Raw genomic sequence first — 15,846 nt, 5'->3', positions numbered from 1 at the left:
ACCAACAGTGCAGAAGGGTTCCCTTTTTTCCACATCCCTGTCATCATCTGTAGTTTTGGGATTTTGCTATATGAGCCACTCTTACTGGAGTTAGGTGAAATCTCAAAGTGGTTTTGATATGCATTTCTCTGATGATTAAACATGATGAGCAGTTTTTCATGTGTCTATAGGCCGTGCACCTATCAAGTGTACTCAGTACTATTATGAAACCAATTTACAATCACTCACACTTTTATATGAAGAATAGATCACAACTATAGCCCAGGATGAAGGAGGGAGGAGTGGGGGCAGGAGGAGAGGGAGGAGGTCAGATCAAGGGAGGGCGAATGGGTGTACCTATGGTGCACCTTGATGCATAATGCAAGGTGCACCATAGGTACAATGCATAGGTGCAATCAAATGCATTGATGTATACATGACCTATGCATTTATTATTTAATAACAATAAATAAATAAAAGAAGTCATTTATCCCATGTTTGTAAACTGAGCTTGGTTGTAAAGATACCACTCAGTCTGCTTTGCTTCCTTAAAAATACTTTGATGCTGGGGAGTGCCTGTGGCTCACAGAGTAGGGCACTGGCCCTATATGCCGGAGGTGGTGGGTTCAAACCCAGCCCAGGCCAAAAACTGGAAAAAAAAAAGAAAAATGTCTGATGCTTGTTTTCTCAATGCAATCTTGTTGTTAAACTCTATTAACTCTACCAGATCTGGTTGCTTACTTTTTACTGTGGATTTTCCCTTACTCCGTCTTTCATATTTTCTGTGTTCTCTAAAGCCACAAAACTATCTTTAGCTTTGTAAAGTACAAGTATAACTAAACAAAGGTAAGATATAATCTCTAAGTGGGTTTTTCACCTAATTGGATAGGCATAACTACACATTAAATTGTTAAAATTAATATTTTAGTAAATTAAATGGACTAGCATTTTGGTAAATAGAAACATTTGTGGGTTCGTATAAATGCGAACATTTCCATGAAGCAGGTGAGACTTGAGCTGAGCTTAGATTTGGAGAAGAGGATGGGAAAGAGCCTTGTTGAAAGGGTGGCAGTGGAGGAGAGACGTGCCTATAATGTCATTTTGATGGAGTCTTTACAGTTCCAGCCTCCAATATTGGTGACTTAATATGTTTTTCCATTATTTTTAAGGATTCTCTATTCCAAATATTAAATCTCTTTAATTCAATTCTGTAGATTTATTCAATAGTATACTAAAAATGTGAAAGACTATTTGGCAAGATTATTTTATGGAGATGTCTTTTTGAAGGGACAATTTGGATTTCTATCTTAAAAAGACTAGTTTTCCAGTGAATATTGTTCTATAATACATAACCCATTATTGGTCTATAATATGCACGATAGACACATTGAGAATTAAAATTCTATAGAAACATGAGTATTACTACAGTCATCAGTTAAATAATGCTTGTGTTCAAATGATTGATAATAGTATAAATGGTTTACTGTTTTAATCATAAAGCAAAAAATAGAAGTTCCACTTACTCCATGATATTTGTGAGATAACAAAGAAGAGAACGAATAAAATGGCGACATAGGCAAAACTGACCAGATGCTGAAAGCAGATGGAAAACTTAAAGGGAAGTATTAAAAGAGCAGGTTTATAATGCTACAGCTGGTGATTAAAATATCTCAGTATCTAATCAGGCAACGGCATCTGGCCTACTGCAATTCAGAGGTTATCAAACAGTGAGAACCACAATTTAATTTAATTGTCAAAATTGAATTTGCAAAGCTAGCCAGTAAGTAGACACTCAGAAGACCCTGCCACAATCTCGCTCAACTTTTTATAACAAGAAAATGAAAATCATAAAACTGGCTTTTTGATAGTTAGACTCCAAATATGGTGAAACGGAATTGAAGTTGCATAAAAGTTTAATCAAACTCAATGGGTGCCCTTAAAAAGGCAATAAGCAAATGATTAAATAAATTACAACAAACATAAGCATTCCCCTCGAATTGTTTAAGGACAAAGTAAGTGAAGTGTGGCTGCAGGGCTAATTTGCAGCAACATGCAGAATTAAAAATGATTTAGTTTAATTTTTACAAGTTACAATGCATATAATAGTTCTTACCTCCATTCTCATTTGCAGTTTCTTTATTTTCTCTGACTTTGATTAAAAAATAAAGAAATGAGAGAGTTAATGACTCAGTAATGTTTAACATGAGAGACATCAACTTGAAAAAATATGTTTATTCTGGAAAGACAAAAATAATTATTTCATTAAGTAATAGTGCTTCCTGAATTAGAAGAAAATAAAACCCTACAAAATATATTACCTGTCTCCTTAAATCATGCTGCAGTCCTCAGTTGATTCATAGATTATTCCCAAAGGCTTAAGTGTTATTTAAAAAGTCTTTCTTTGCCTGGTCCCAGCCTAGCTTTCTAACCTCATCAACCAATATATCTATCTGTCCTCTCATGAATGCTAAATTTGGTATACACTAAATTTGTTGTAATTATGCGGTAATATCTTCTTCTTTCACTTCCTCATACTATTATTTGCAATATCTAAGCTTCTTCCGTCTCCATGTGCTTTGCAATCTCCTGCACTCTTCACGATACGATCCCTAATGGGATTCCTGAAAAGATCCTGGTTGGAGCTCCTTCCTTTGTCTCCTTCCTGTCACATATCACAAATCACGAACTTTATTTATTTAAAGGCATAGTACTGTCTAGAGAGTGCTAACACCTGAGAAACTGCAAACATTTTTTATCAAAAATGTTATTTCAAAAACCTAATGTCTGGCCTACCACTTACTATGCTCATAATACATGTTCCATATGTGAACAAATTAATTGAGTAATTAATTTTGTTATGAGGTCAACTTTCATGGAAGAACCCATTAGAAATATCCCTGACCAACTAAAGTGCTGTGTAAAAATTGATTTGGCATGACAACAAGTTTTAAAGTGAATTTATTAAGTAAATTTTATTACGTTTTGTTTCTCTTTATCTTTTACTACACCTAAGGTACCCTTTACTTGATCAAATAGAAAATTAACTTCTGGGAAAGGACATCAGAGGAAGTACAAGTACACAATTATCTTACTTTTCAAAATTTCTTTTTAAGTGTAAGACTAAAATTTGCTGTTTTCCAGCAAGACCTTTTTGGCGGCTGAATTGCTGGCATATAATTGAATAAAATGTAGCCAATGATATAGTAGATTATAAATTTTGAAAAAGTGATTAATTCTCACCTTTCCTTCCTTGAAAACCTTCTCCTTGATACAGTCAGCTCTGTATCCTTATCAGATACAGAACAAAAATATCACTGAATTCTAAACATGACACTAATGAAAGTCAATGCTATGCCTTCGACCCTGGCTGTGATTTTCAAGTTTGTTCTTTATTTGAAATAAATCCTCAGTCCCTATGTCTGCATCAATATAGGTAATCTTTAAGTATTTCCAGAGGAGAGCCAGACAGTTTCCATTTTTCTTTCATGATACATGTATGTGTTATTTGGACTTCTGTGCTTCAGGAAATAACAAAGTCGAAATAAACTGTATACATGTGGATGATAAATATTGGAAGAGGCAATGAAATGATAGTTTGCAAGCTGCTGTAAAGAATCATAAAGAAAAAACCAACACCATAAACGCTGTGATGTCCATGGTAATCTTTTCTGAAGGTTAAGATGGTCTATGTCTGAAAATTGTATAACTTGAGTCTCTGAAACAGTGAGAGAGAATAAGACTAAAACAGAGAATTAAGCAGAAATTAGAGAAAATAGAGAGAGACTTTTTACAGTTCAAGTGTCCCAAGGTATCAGAAGAATTTTCACTCTTAGTTGATGCTGTAGATGCTATATATTCAAATCCTTTTTTTGTATTTCATGAATCAATTAATTCTTCTCATCCAGTAAATGTGTTTTAGTGATTTTTTTGTCACTTGTATGCAACGTTAACTATAGAAATAGATTATTATCACTTACATATGTTCTCTGCCAAGGAGAAAATGAGACCAGATTTATCCACCAGTATGAAATAACTAAATGCAGAGGGTAAAGAAAAAACACATACGCACTTTAAGGAAGGGGAAAACTGCATTAAAATCATAATACTCAAGTCACATTTGACTTTCGCAATCACAGAGGTGCTCAAATGTAACTTGTATTCATATTTTGTTATTGAAATATACTGAGTATTACTATTTTAACACAGATTTTCCTTTCTTAAAATGTGTATATATATTTTTGGCACCCTCTAGATACACCTATGAACAAATTTATGAAATAAAGGTTTTTAAATTAAGACATCAGGTTGATCATTATGATTGTCCAGAGTAGTGCCTAAAGAGAGTTTCCAGGCCAAGACATAAGGAGGAGAAATCAGGACAGAGTCATGCGCAGGCAGATCAGGGGCTACAAGCGCTACAGTGCCTGGAAGGGGCAGAGCAGTACAGTAGAGGCAGCTACGGAAATCTACAGAAATGTCTCCTTTTCCCTTCAGCTGAGTATGCGTAGATGCATGAACAGTGTAAGGAAACCATAAGCAGTCTAAGAAATAAGCACCTGAAACAATTAGAAATAACATCACCAGTGCTCACACAGGGAAGGGATTAGGGCCTGTTCCCAGAAGCCAGAACGAGAAGAAAAAATAAAAAACTCTCATAATTCATAAGGCATCTGAAAGATTTCTCAGTAGTGAGAAAAATTAATATCTAGACTAAACACTGTTCTGATCCCACTTAATCAAGTTTAAAAATCAAGACTTCAAAAGATCAAACTGTTGTCAAGTAACTTAATCTCATCACAGAATATACCTCAAGAATATTTATAGGAATAAAAATCCAATAATGAAACTTCACAACTGCTGCCATTTAAAATAAATAAAACCACAACATAACAAGAAATTCAAAGCAGCACCGAATGAGAACCAAGAACGAGGAGAAAAAATAAATCCCTTAATCTTTATATGAAAAATAGAAAAGACACAAATTGCTAGTTTTATAAATGAAAGAGGAGTCCTCAGCAGATTTCATGGGCATAACAAGGATAATAAAGGAATGTTATGAACAACTCCAGGCCTACAAATTTGAAAACCAAGGTGAAATGGACAATTCCTTATGCAACATAACTATTATAATTTATAAATCATAAGATATATAAAACAAAATTCGTATATGTATTAAATAAATTCAATCAATAATTATTAATAATAACCTTCAAAACCAGAAAACATTAGGCCAAGAAAAACTCACTGGTGAATTCCAACGAGCAGTTAAGGAAGAATTTATTCCGATTCTCTACAAGGTCTCTCAATAGAGGCAGAGAAAACACTTCCTAACTTATTCTATGAGCCAGAATGATCCTAATTTCAAACCAGAGAGAGAGAGATCAAGAAAGAAAAAGTACATATCAATATCCTTCATGAGTACAGATGCAAAAATCCTCAAGGTAAAAATAGCAAATAGAACCCCAAAATGTATAAAAAATTATAAATCATTATTGTCGTAGTCTGTTTGCATTTCTATAACAATGTCTGAGCCTGAGTAATTTAGGAAGAAAGGAGATTTATTTGACTTATGATCCTGCAGTCTGGGAAGTCTAAGGACTGAGAGGCAATCATGGGGTAGGCAGCCAGGTCAAACATGACTTTGGGTGGATGGGAGAAGGCTCCAAAATCTTGGAGACGACCTTCCAGAAGAAAGCTTAAGATATTCAAAGAACAGTGTTTTCTCATCCCTATATTCTTAAAAGGCTCTCTGAATAAACACCTTTTGGTTTTCTGGGAATATAGTACTCAACACATTTGTTTTTTAAATCATGTAAATAGAAAACTTTGCTAAAATTTTCACAGTCACTTTTGCTTTGCTCAAAAACTAAAAATATTTTTAAATGTTTCCACCTTTTTATTTTTTTACTACCTGTAAATAATTATTTTCACATATCCAATATCAATATATTTTTATGCCTGTGCCTATTTGACTATCTATCAATAAGATAAATTATAATTTCTTAATTGATTTAACTTCTACTACATCTCATTCTTGTATCTCTATAATATAATATATATAGTAATTCATACAAAAGACAAATAACAAGTAATTTTAAGCACAAATGACCGTTCCTAGCACACAAGTAATTTTAAGCCAGTCTAAGAATTATCCTAAGGATGGTTTCTTTGTCTCTTTTCTCATATTCTTAATCACTTCAGTTTTTTTCTGATTTACTCACATTTTAGTCTTCAGATTACTTTATGTTTAAGGACAATAAATACACTTCAAAGGAATAATTATAAAGTTATATATTAGTATTTAAAAATATTTTTATATATTCCATGCAGTTGGATAATAGATTTTTCATCAACCGATATTTATTGAGCTGGATATAAAAATGAGAAAATAAAGTTAGCATATACAGTTGATGCTTCAAATCTTTTGCAGGTAACTGAATAGAAAACAATGGATTATGACTTCATTGAGGGAAAAACTGCTAAAATTTTAAGAATGATTGGCTCTCAGCTATTAATATGTCAAATTAGATTATACACATGGCATTAAGAAGAATCACAGAGAATGCATAGGACAAGGCACTTTAGTTCTGTCACTGACAGAAAAAGGAAAAGATACAAATAGTGGAAATTAAAACTGGGAAATTCCTCTCATATGATGAATTTTGTATTACTCAGATAAGAAATTGTAATAATTCTTCCTGTTTTGAGGTCTTATATTTGGGAGAGAGTTACCTGATTTTGAAATATGCTGTTTTGTTAGTGTTCCTATTTTACGGAGGAGCCTCATACCATTGCATCAGAGTGCATCACGTGGAATAATAGCGAGGTTACTTACTGCATACTGTTTTCACGTGTCCGGGTATTCAAAGAATATTTTTGGAATCATTACTTATTTTAAACTATTAGAAAAGATTTATTGATTTTTATTTCTATTCCAGCCATCTAGATATAAGCTAGTCTGCATTTAAAATAATTTATTTCTGGAACAGTTAAGCCCAGAAAGTAATGTAGTATGGTAGCTGTAAAATTCAACACTAGAGATTTCAGCTCTACTTATATATTTTGTGTCAAATGCCTTATTATTAGATAAAGGCTTTTCTTTTCCTCAAAGTGACTTTCAGTGCAGCTTTCATGAGATCATATTTACCCTCTGTCACAAATTCTCATTTATAACAAAACTCTGTTTCTAATCCACAAGATATGCTAATAAATGAAAGAAAATTCAAATGAGCTAGCTGTTACTTACTTTTTTCTCCTATTCTTCTGAATCAGTTATTATTTCCCAACTTCTCAGGCTTGGCTTTTATCTTAAACTCTACCACAGAGGCATCAATAGATGGACATACTTTTCAAATTAAGGTTCTTAAACCTCATGTAGAAAATTTTTATAGGTACAGAAAGTAAATCTGTCTGATTTAATTTTTTCTTGAGCTAATTTTAAATACAAATATGAAATTTCTTAGCTGGGTGCAGAGGCTCAGGCCTATAATCCTAGCACTCGGGAAGCCCCAGGCAGGTGCATCTCCTGAGTTCAGGAGATGCATCCAGTCTGAGCAAGAGCAAGATGCCACCTCTACTGAAAATAGAAAAACTAACTCTGTCACCCAGAATGGAGTATAGTGGCATCATCATAGCTCACTGCAACCTCGAACTGTGTTCAAGAAATCCTCCTGCCTCAGCCTGCCAAACAGCTGGGACTCTATAGACACATGCTACTGCAACTAGGTAAATTTTTCTGTTTTTGGTAGAGACAGGTACTTGAACCTTGTCTTGAACTCCTGACATCAAGCTATATCCTCCCTTTTTCTAATGGCTCTGAAACAGATGCACATAGTGTCTGGGTACATGTGCCCAGATATTTATATAATTTTTCAAGATCAATCATATATTTGGAATCTTTATCACCATATGGATAACCATATGTGGAAGAATGAAACTATGCCCCTATCTCTTACCATACACAAAAATAAAATCAAAATGGATTGAAGATGAAATGAAAGATGAGAAACTATGAAACCACAAGAAAAAAGCATTGGAGAAACACTCTAGGACATTGGTCTGGATAAAAAGTAAAACTTCAAAGGTATAGGCAACTAAAATAAAGAAGGATAAACTAACTTGGTTACATCAAGCTGAAATGTGGCTGCATAGCTAAGAAAACAACTCATTTTTTTTTGTAATAAATGCTCTCATTTTGTTGTTTTCTGACAAATTCTTTAATAACACATTTATGTTAAATGGTAGCCGAGGCGGCGCCTGTGGCTCAAGGAGTAGGGCGCCGGTCCCATATGCCGGAGGTGGTGGGTTCAAACCCAGCCCCGGCCAAAAAAAAAAAAAAAAAAAAAAATGGTAGCCGAGGTGAATTCTGGGTTCAATTCTGAGGCGGCTGTTTTTTCTCCTGTGTACTGTATGTCGCCTTCTCATCTCCAGTGTTTCCACTGAAAACCAGCTCCTACTCTTATTGGCATCCCTTAGGGGATGAATTGCTTTCTTCTTGGTGAAAACGAAATTTTTTCTCGTCTTTGATTTTCCACGTTTTTCTTTGATCTATCTAATTGTAAATCTTTTTTTACATTTGTTCACCTGAGATTTTGTTGAGCTTACTGGATGCATTTTTCATTGAGTTGGTGAAGTTTTCAGCCATTATTTCTTTGAATGACTTTTCTGCTCTCTTTCTCCCTTCTCCTTTCCTGGTACTTTCATTACGTTTATGTGGGTGTGTTTAATAGTGTCCCACTTTTCTCTAAAGTTCTATTCATTTTTCTCTGTGTTGTTTAAATTGCATAAGTTCTATTGACCTATATTTATGCTTGGCAATTTTTGCTACTACTTTTCACACATTTTCTTGAATAGATATTTATTAAAATGGTATGTGCTCTTAAGAAAATTTTCAACTCTTTTTCTAAAATGGCCATCAGAGCTGTCATTGTCTTACCCTCCATATCCTGAATGTTATCAAAATGTCTTCCTTCAATATTTAGTTTAACATCAGGTAAAGAAAGAAGTCACTGGGTCCAGATCCAGTGAGTAGGGAGGGTGTTCCAGGACAGTTATCACCATTTTTATTGGTTGTAGTAGTAGATCTGCAGAGCTCTTCATGTTTTTGTGCTAGCAGTAGATTCTGCGTGTTTATGTTTGCCTGATTTTTGGATTCAATGTGATGAATTTGGAAAAGTATCTCAGCTTCCCAGAAGCAGAATCCTCAGATTTGTTTTTATTTTTATGTAGTCAGGTGTATTAATGTAGTTTCTTGTTTCCAGTGCTCTTTCTTAGAAAGTCGTTAATCATTCTAATAGTAATAATAAATACCTTATACAGTTGACCTCTACATAGACTTCGATTAATATAAATCATTGATTTATTTGGAAAATATCTATCTGTCTATACACATGGATATATATATATATATATGTATATATTTGATGTTTTTGAAACACAGTCACACTCTGCTGCTCAGGCTAGAGTGCCCTGGTATCATCATAGCTGACAGCAACCTCAAACTCTTGGGCTCAAACCATCCTCCTGCCTCAGTCTCCTGAGTAGCTAGGACTACAAGCACCTGCCACGCTCTTGCTCAGACTGGCCACCAGCTCCAAAGGTCAAGTGATCCTCCCACCTCGGCCTCCCAGAGAGCTAGAATTATAGGTGTGAGCCATCATACCAAGTCTAGAAATATTTTTTTATATCAATAAACATCTAATCTAGTTGAAATTTTTTTATCCATGTATCATTTGTTGAATAGTACATATTTCCCTCTCTAACTCAAAATGTCAGATTAATTACATATTAAAATTAAATATGGTTGCCCAACTAGGCTTTGTATTTGCTTTCACTGGTTTTTCCATTCTACCATGAATCCACATAATTTGTAATTATATATTAGGTCAATATAATATATTTCTCTCTTAGATAGAGCTATTTTTCTCTAAATATTTTTTCATTACCCCTCTGAACTTCTTAACTATGTTATCTGCTAAAAGGGACCACAATAAAGACAATGTCCTTAGCTATGGAACTGAGACTTTATCATGCATCCATGTGATTCCAAAGTCCTCGCTTTACGTTACTAATACTACTCTTTGTTTTTTTTTTTTAATTTTCTTACTTTTATCTTTTTTGGTAAAAATGAAATATTTTTCTTTATTTAGGATGAATGAAAGATGTTCCTAATTAGTATACAATTTATTGTTCTTTATGTTTCTTTGCAATGAAGATGGGAATGTTTTATTATTAATAAGATACTATTATTATTATCACAATAGTAAATTTTGGAAAGCCTAATCAAAAGTTGTAAGTAAAAATAATTTGTTACTGATGTGTCATTATCACAACTGCCAAGGCCACAAATTTGACTTCTCTTCCAAATGCTTTTGGAATATGGAATGACAAGTGTCAGAAAGGTTACTTGTGTCTATTCAAAGTTTAAACTGCAGCCCATAAAATATAATCTGGATTTTTATGATGGCTTTTTGCTATTCTTCCTGTCCTTTTCATAGTCTTTCATTAGCTCAGCCCCAGAGGTGATTCATACTGATTAAAAATTATAATACTTCATTTTCATCATAGAGGCTCATTTCAATTCTTTAACTAGAAAGTTTAAATTAACAGCAAAATTCTCAGTGAAAAGCATGTCATCAAAGAATGCTTAACAAATTGGAGCTGACAGTCAAACCACAAACAAAGAGATTTCTAAGAGGCTCGTATTCTGACCACAGATTTGTATGCTTTGAAATTCAATTATCTATTTTGTAGAAATAATGTCTTTAAATTTCTTACTGTTCCGAAGACCTTGGCTTGTACACTTTTTGATTTACAAATGAGAAGATGACTGTTGTCTTGCATTGCTGCTTAAATGACTGGGAATGTTTCTGGTTATGTATGGCAAATTGAGAATGATTGATAATCCATGCAAATTCCAGTTTCACTCAGATGTAGGTCCTAAAATCATAAAATCAGTCGCATTCAGATCTGGGTCATTATGGACTAATAAAAATCAAAATTTTCTGAATATAAGGAGATCTATCCTTGTTAATTCCAATATGAAACACTGAATTTTCTGGGCTTTGAAGCCAGTATATTGGGTGATCATCTGAAACTGCATATACATACAGCTGCCTTGCTTTCTCTGACATCCCAGACCTCACCGTACATAGAAAAGCCCTGTGTATAGACATTCTTAATGGTTTTCTTTCCTTGAAAGGCAGACTTAGTCATGTTGTTTTGGAAGTTTGAATAGTGTTGTGTTAAGACTTATGAGTTCTGACTAATAAGTTTGTGAACTTGACACTGTGCACTTACATTGGCAGCACTGTACACATAGCTCAGTAAAGCATCATGACCTTGGTATATTAGTGTTTCACAGCTGAGCTCGTGTTGTGTGTCTGGCTGAGCGGCGTTCATCATTGTTGTTGCATGTTTTTGTGTGCAGTCTCAAGAATAATGCAGCTTGAATTAGTGCAATGAACAAACTTTGATTTCTTTTTAAACTTGGCAAGAATGAAAATGAAATTAGGGACATGTTAGTCTAAGTTGATGGAGATAATGCCATGAAGGAAATGGCAGCGTACAAATGGATTGAATGTTTTTCTGAGAGAAGAGAAAGCATCCCTGATCAAGAGAGGTCAAGGCAGCTGGTAACAAGCAGAACTAATAAAAACACTGTGAAAATTCATCAAATTGTATGTTAAAATCATCGGCTGACTGTGGTAAGTACAGCAGACCAAATAAACATCAAGAGGAAAACAGGAAAATCTTAACTGAAAATCTTGGTATGAGAAAACTGTATGCAAATATGGTCCCAAAGGAGCTCATAGACGAACAAAAGCAAAGAAGAGATAAAGTTTGCCAAGACTTTTTGCAGACCCAGGACAATTTTGGGCCCTGGTATCACTTGTAATGAAACACAGGTGCACCAATGCAACCCTGAAACAAAGTGCAAAAGGGCACAGTGGAATTCAGTCAATTCTCCGTGAGCAAAAATTTCCCATTAGTCCAAATCACGCATCAAAATGCTCACATTTTTTGCTGTCAGAGGAATTATTTATTGTGCATTGTACCAACTGGATAAACAGTTAACCAAGTTTACTCCTTGGAGTGCCAAAGTTAGATGAAAACAACCTGAACTTTTGGCCAACAATTCATGCTTCTTGCATTGTGACAATGCATCAGCTCACACAGCCCTTTGTGAGGGAATTTTTGCCAGTTAACAAATAACTGAATTGGGACACCCTTCCTACTCACCTGATCTGGCCTCCATGACTTTTTTCTTTACCTGAAGATAAAGGGAATATTGAAAGGAAGACATTTTGATGACATTCAGGACATCGAGTGTAATACAATGACAGCTCTAATGGCCATTCTAGAAAAAGACTTCCAAAATTGCTTTGAAAAGCAGACTAGGCACTGTTGTGAGTGCATAGCTTTCCAAGAGGAATACTTCAAAGGTGACCACAACAATATTCAGCAATGATCTATGTAGCACTTTTTCTAGAAGAAGTTCACAAACTTAACTGTCGGGCCTCATAAGTTACTGTGCCAGATTGTTTGCAGAATGTTGGTTTTGCTGTTGGACAGTGGACAATTCAGATATATCCTCAAAGGCTAATTTCCCCAATGTAAAATTAAAATAGTTTTTTCATCTAATAATAGGATTTTGTGAACACTGAATGAGTCATTACAGCTACAGGTGCTTAGATGGTCAGAATTGTGACCGCCTCACAATAGGTTTTTAATGAATACACATACGTGGTGGATTAAAGATTTGTACTCAGATTATTTGATGGTCCTTTGGCAACTCAGTGGAGCCTAATTTTGCAACACTTCCATGTGGTCAGACTCAGTGATTTACTTCTAATAAATATAATTGCAAAATTATAATTATAATTGCAAAAATTACAAACTCTGGTTTAAGAGACAGGGTCATAAGAAGACGTTGTAGCCTTCATCACTGTCTTTTAGATCACGTACTCAGTGGAATGCCAGCTGCTGTGTTACAGGGAGTCTCAAGAAGCCCTATAGATCCACCAAAATGGCAAGGAACAAAAGCTTCCTGTCAACACCCAACAACAAACTGAGGACTTCCACTTATAGAAAGATGGGAGTAAGCCACATACACAGACAGGCAAGCTGCCCTTGAACTCCTGCTTTACATAAAATGCCAGAAATGCAAGTCTAAGTTTCAGGGATAATCTGTCATGCAGCAATAGGTAACTAATCCAATGACTTAGCTATTTTTTTGGTCAACTTTTCCCAACTAGGCCTGGAGCTTCCTCAGTAGGTACTTGGTTATTTTATGCCTAACTGCAGATGGACATCTTTAAAACTAAAACAAAGCATTTCTCTTATTCAAAGTGATGCCATATATACTGTTGTCCGATTTGCTAGCTTAATCCTATAAGTATTGACCCTTTATTCAGATTGATTTTTTTCCAAACATGTTATTTGCAAAATATGTTTATTTATTACAAAATTTGGGGGGTTTGTTTGTTTTTTGAGTCTGGGTCTCACGGTGTCACCCTGGTGCCCTGGGTAGAGTGCCGAAGCATCATAGCTCACAGTGACCTCAAACTTCAGAGCTCAGGTGATCCTCCTGCTTTAGCCTCCCAAGTAGCTGGGATTATAGGCTTCTGCTATGATGCCCAGCTAGTTTTTCCATTTTTAGTAGAGATGGGGACTTGATCTTGCTCAGGCTGGTCTTGAACTCCTAAGCCCAAGCAATCCATCCTCCTCTGCCTCCAACAGTGCTAGGTCTACAGGCATGATCAATCATGCCAGGCTACTTGTTGCAAAATTTTCTAAACATGAAAATTTTCTGAACACACTGCTGTCCACCTGTACTTGTTTACCTCCCTGTTCATAATGTTACTGACCTCCCTCACCGTATGTTCAATATGTCTTGTCCAGCCAAAGGATTCTTTTGACAGTCAAACTTCATTGATCAGACTGCCAATACTATGTGTCATTCTGTAATAATATATCTTCTCCCTAATAAATACAAAACCAATCTGATTTTCATATGGCTCTTAAAGCTTCTACAACTACTTTAAAAAGTCCTTTAGTTAAAGTCAAAACAGACAAGAGGCACTATGCTTTTCCAGTATTGTAATTTATGAGACCATCTGCACCTGGAGGGTCACCTCTGCACTTTTCTTGGCCTCCAATACCTATAATAAAATTTTGTCATTGATTTAGCATCCACAAGTCCCCAGTTGGGTCCCAGGATCATGTCTAAAGCTTCGCTGTTTCATGTTAGCAGCACAGAAGCCTGGAATGGCTCTTCCTGCCACCTTTAAATACTTTCTCCTGGCATTCCCTCTGGCCAGCAACATACAGAAGACAATCTGACCACAAAATCTGTCACTTCCCTTATAATTGAAGGTTTTGAACGTGGTGTTATAACCGGTGGGGCTTCAACATGCCCATGGGTTAGTGAGCATTTTTTCTCTGATCTATGCTTATTAGAGCAGAATTGGGTTTTTTTGTTAATAAAGTCCAGATGCTGCAAGATGTGCCCCTTACCTGCATCCCCGCCCTGCGTGCCCCTGCCACTGGTCTGCAGTGTCGAGGAGCCATCCACACTCACCCTCTCTGCGTTACTCATGCATGATGCCATCTCCTTCCCAAGTGCCTTCTCGCCACATGCTCTCCCTCTGGAAGTCTGTCCCCTCCCCTGCCTCCCTCACTGGCCTAATTAACCAACATTTTGTATTTCATATTTGAATTTCAAGCATCAAAGAAGCTGTCCTTGACTCTCCAAGCTGGGTGAGTTACCACTGGTATGTTCTCTCATAGCACTTCGTACTTCTTTTTATATCTTATTGTATAGTTATAATAAAAATAATAATTTGTGCTGAAAAAATATTTCTGAATGCATTTTGGCCCTATAGACTACTCATGAGGAGAGGGATTTCAAATATCTTATCTCAAATGGCTCTAAGCATCTAATGTCTAAAGGCTGTCATGTGAAGAACTAAATAAATGTTTGTTGAATTAGTAAATGCATGAATTTCTTCAAAGAACCTTCAAAGAAACTTCTGTTTAAGAGAATGTATTTTCTTAAATACATGATGGAAGAAATAATTTAGGAGAACCTTTCCTAAACACTATATCTGTTTCCTCTGTCATATGATTGAATTATAAGTGAAGATAATTATAGAAGGAATAATGTTTACCTAAAAGTTCTACATGGGTCAGTAAGTGCTCAAAATTACTCTTATAGTGTAGAGATGAAGGGTATATTGAGGACTCCTGAAGTTTTAGAAACGCTAGCAAGATTAAAAGTATGCCCATTATTTCCTCTGCACATTCCTCATGAAGCAGAGCTTTTACAGCCAGCTAGCTTACCCACGTGCTCTAAGAAGCTTTATAAGGAAAAGGCACAATTTCTTACTTTTTTTGTTTTATATATATTTTTTTAATTTTTTTATTAAATCATAACTGTATACAATGATATGATTATGGGGCATCATACACTCACTTCATAAACCATTTGACACATTTTTATCACAGTGGTTAACATAGCCTTTCCGGCGTTATCTCAGTTACTGTGCCAAAACATTTACATTCTACATTTACCAAGTTTCGCAAATACCCCTGTAATATGCACCACAGGTGTGATCCCACTGATTCCCCTCCCTTTACCCACCCACCCCTTTCCCACTTCCCCCTATTGTTAAGTTGTAGCTGGGTTATAGCTTTCATGTGAGAGTCCCAAATTAGTTTCATAGTAGGGCTGTGTACATTGGGTATTTTTTCTTCCATTCAATCCTGTAATTCCTCTGCTGGGCATATACCCAGAAGACCAAAAATCACAACATAACAAAGATATTTGTACCAGAATGTTTATTGCAGCCCAATTCATAATAGCTA

General features: G+C 35.3%; 1 pseudogene; it reads right to left on the bottom strand.

The window, feature by feature from the left end:
* Positions 1-14,578, bottom strand: part of LOC128596495 (cell cycle progression protein 1-like) — a 101,990-nt pseudogene extending 87,412 nt beyond the window's left edge.
* Between the last annotated feature and the right edge of the window lie 1,268 nt (positions 14,579-15,846).

This window comes from Nycticebus coucang, chromosome 2 (assembly GCF_027406575.1).
Source record: "Nycticebus coucang isolate mNycCou1 chromosome 2, mNycCou1.pri, whole genome shotgun sequence".
NCBI lineage: Eukaryota > Metazoa > Chordata > Mammalia > Primates > Lorisidae > Nycticebus > Nycticebus coucang.
This window is presented reverse-complemented; position numbering and strand designations above follow the sequence as displayed.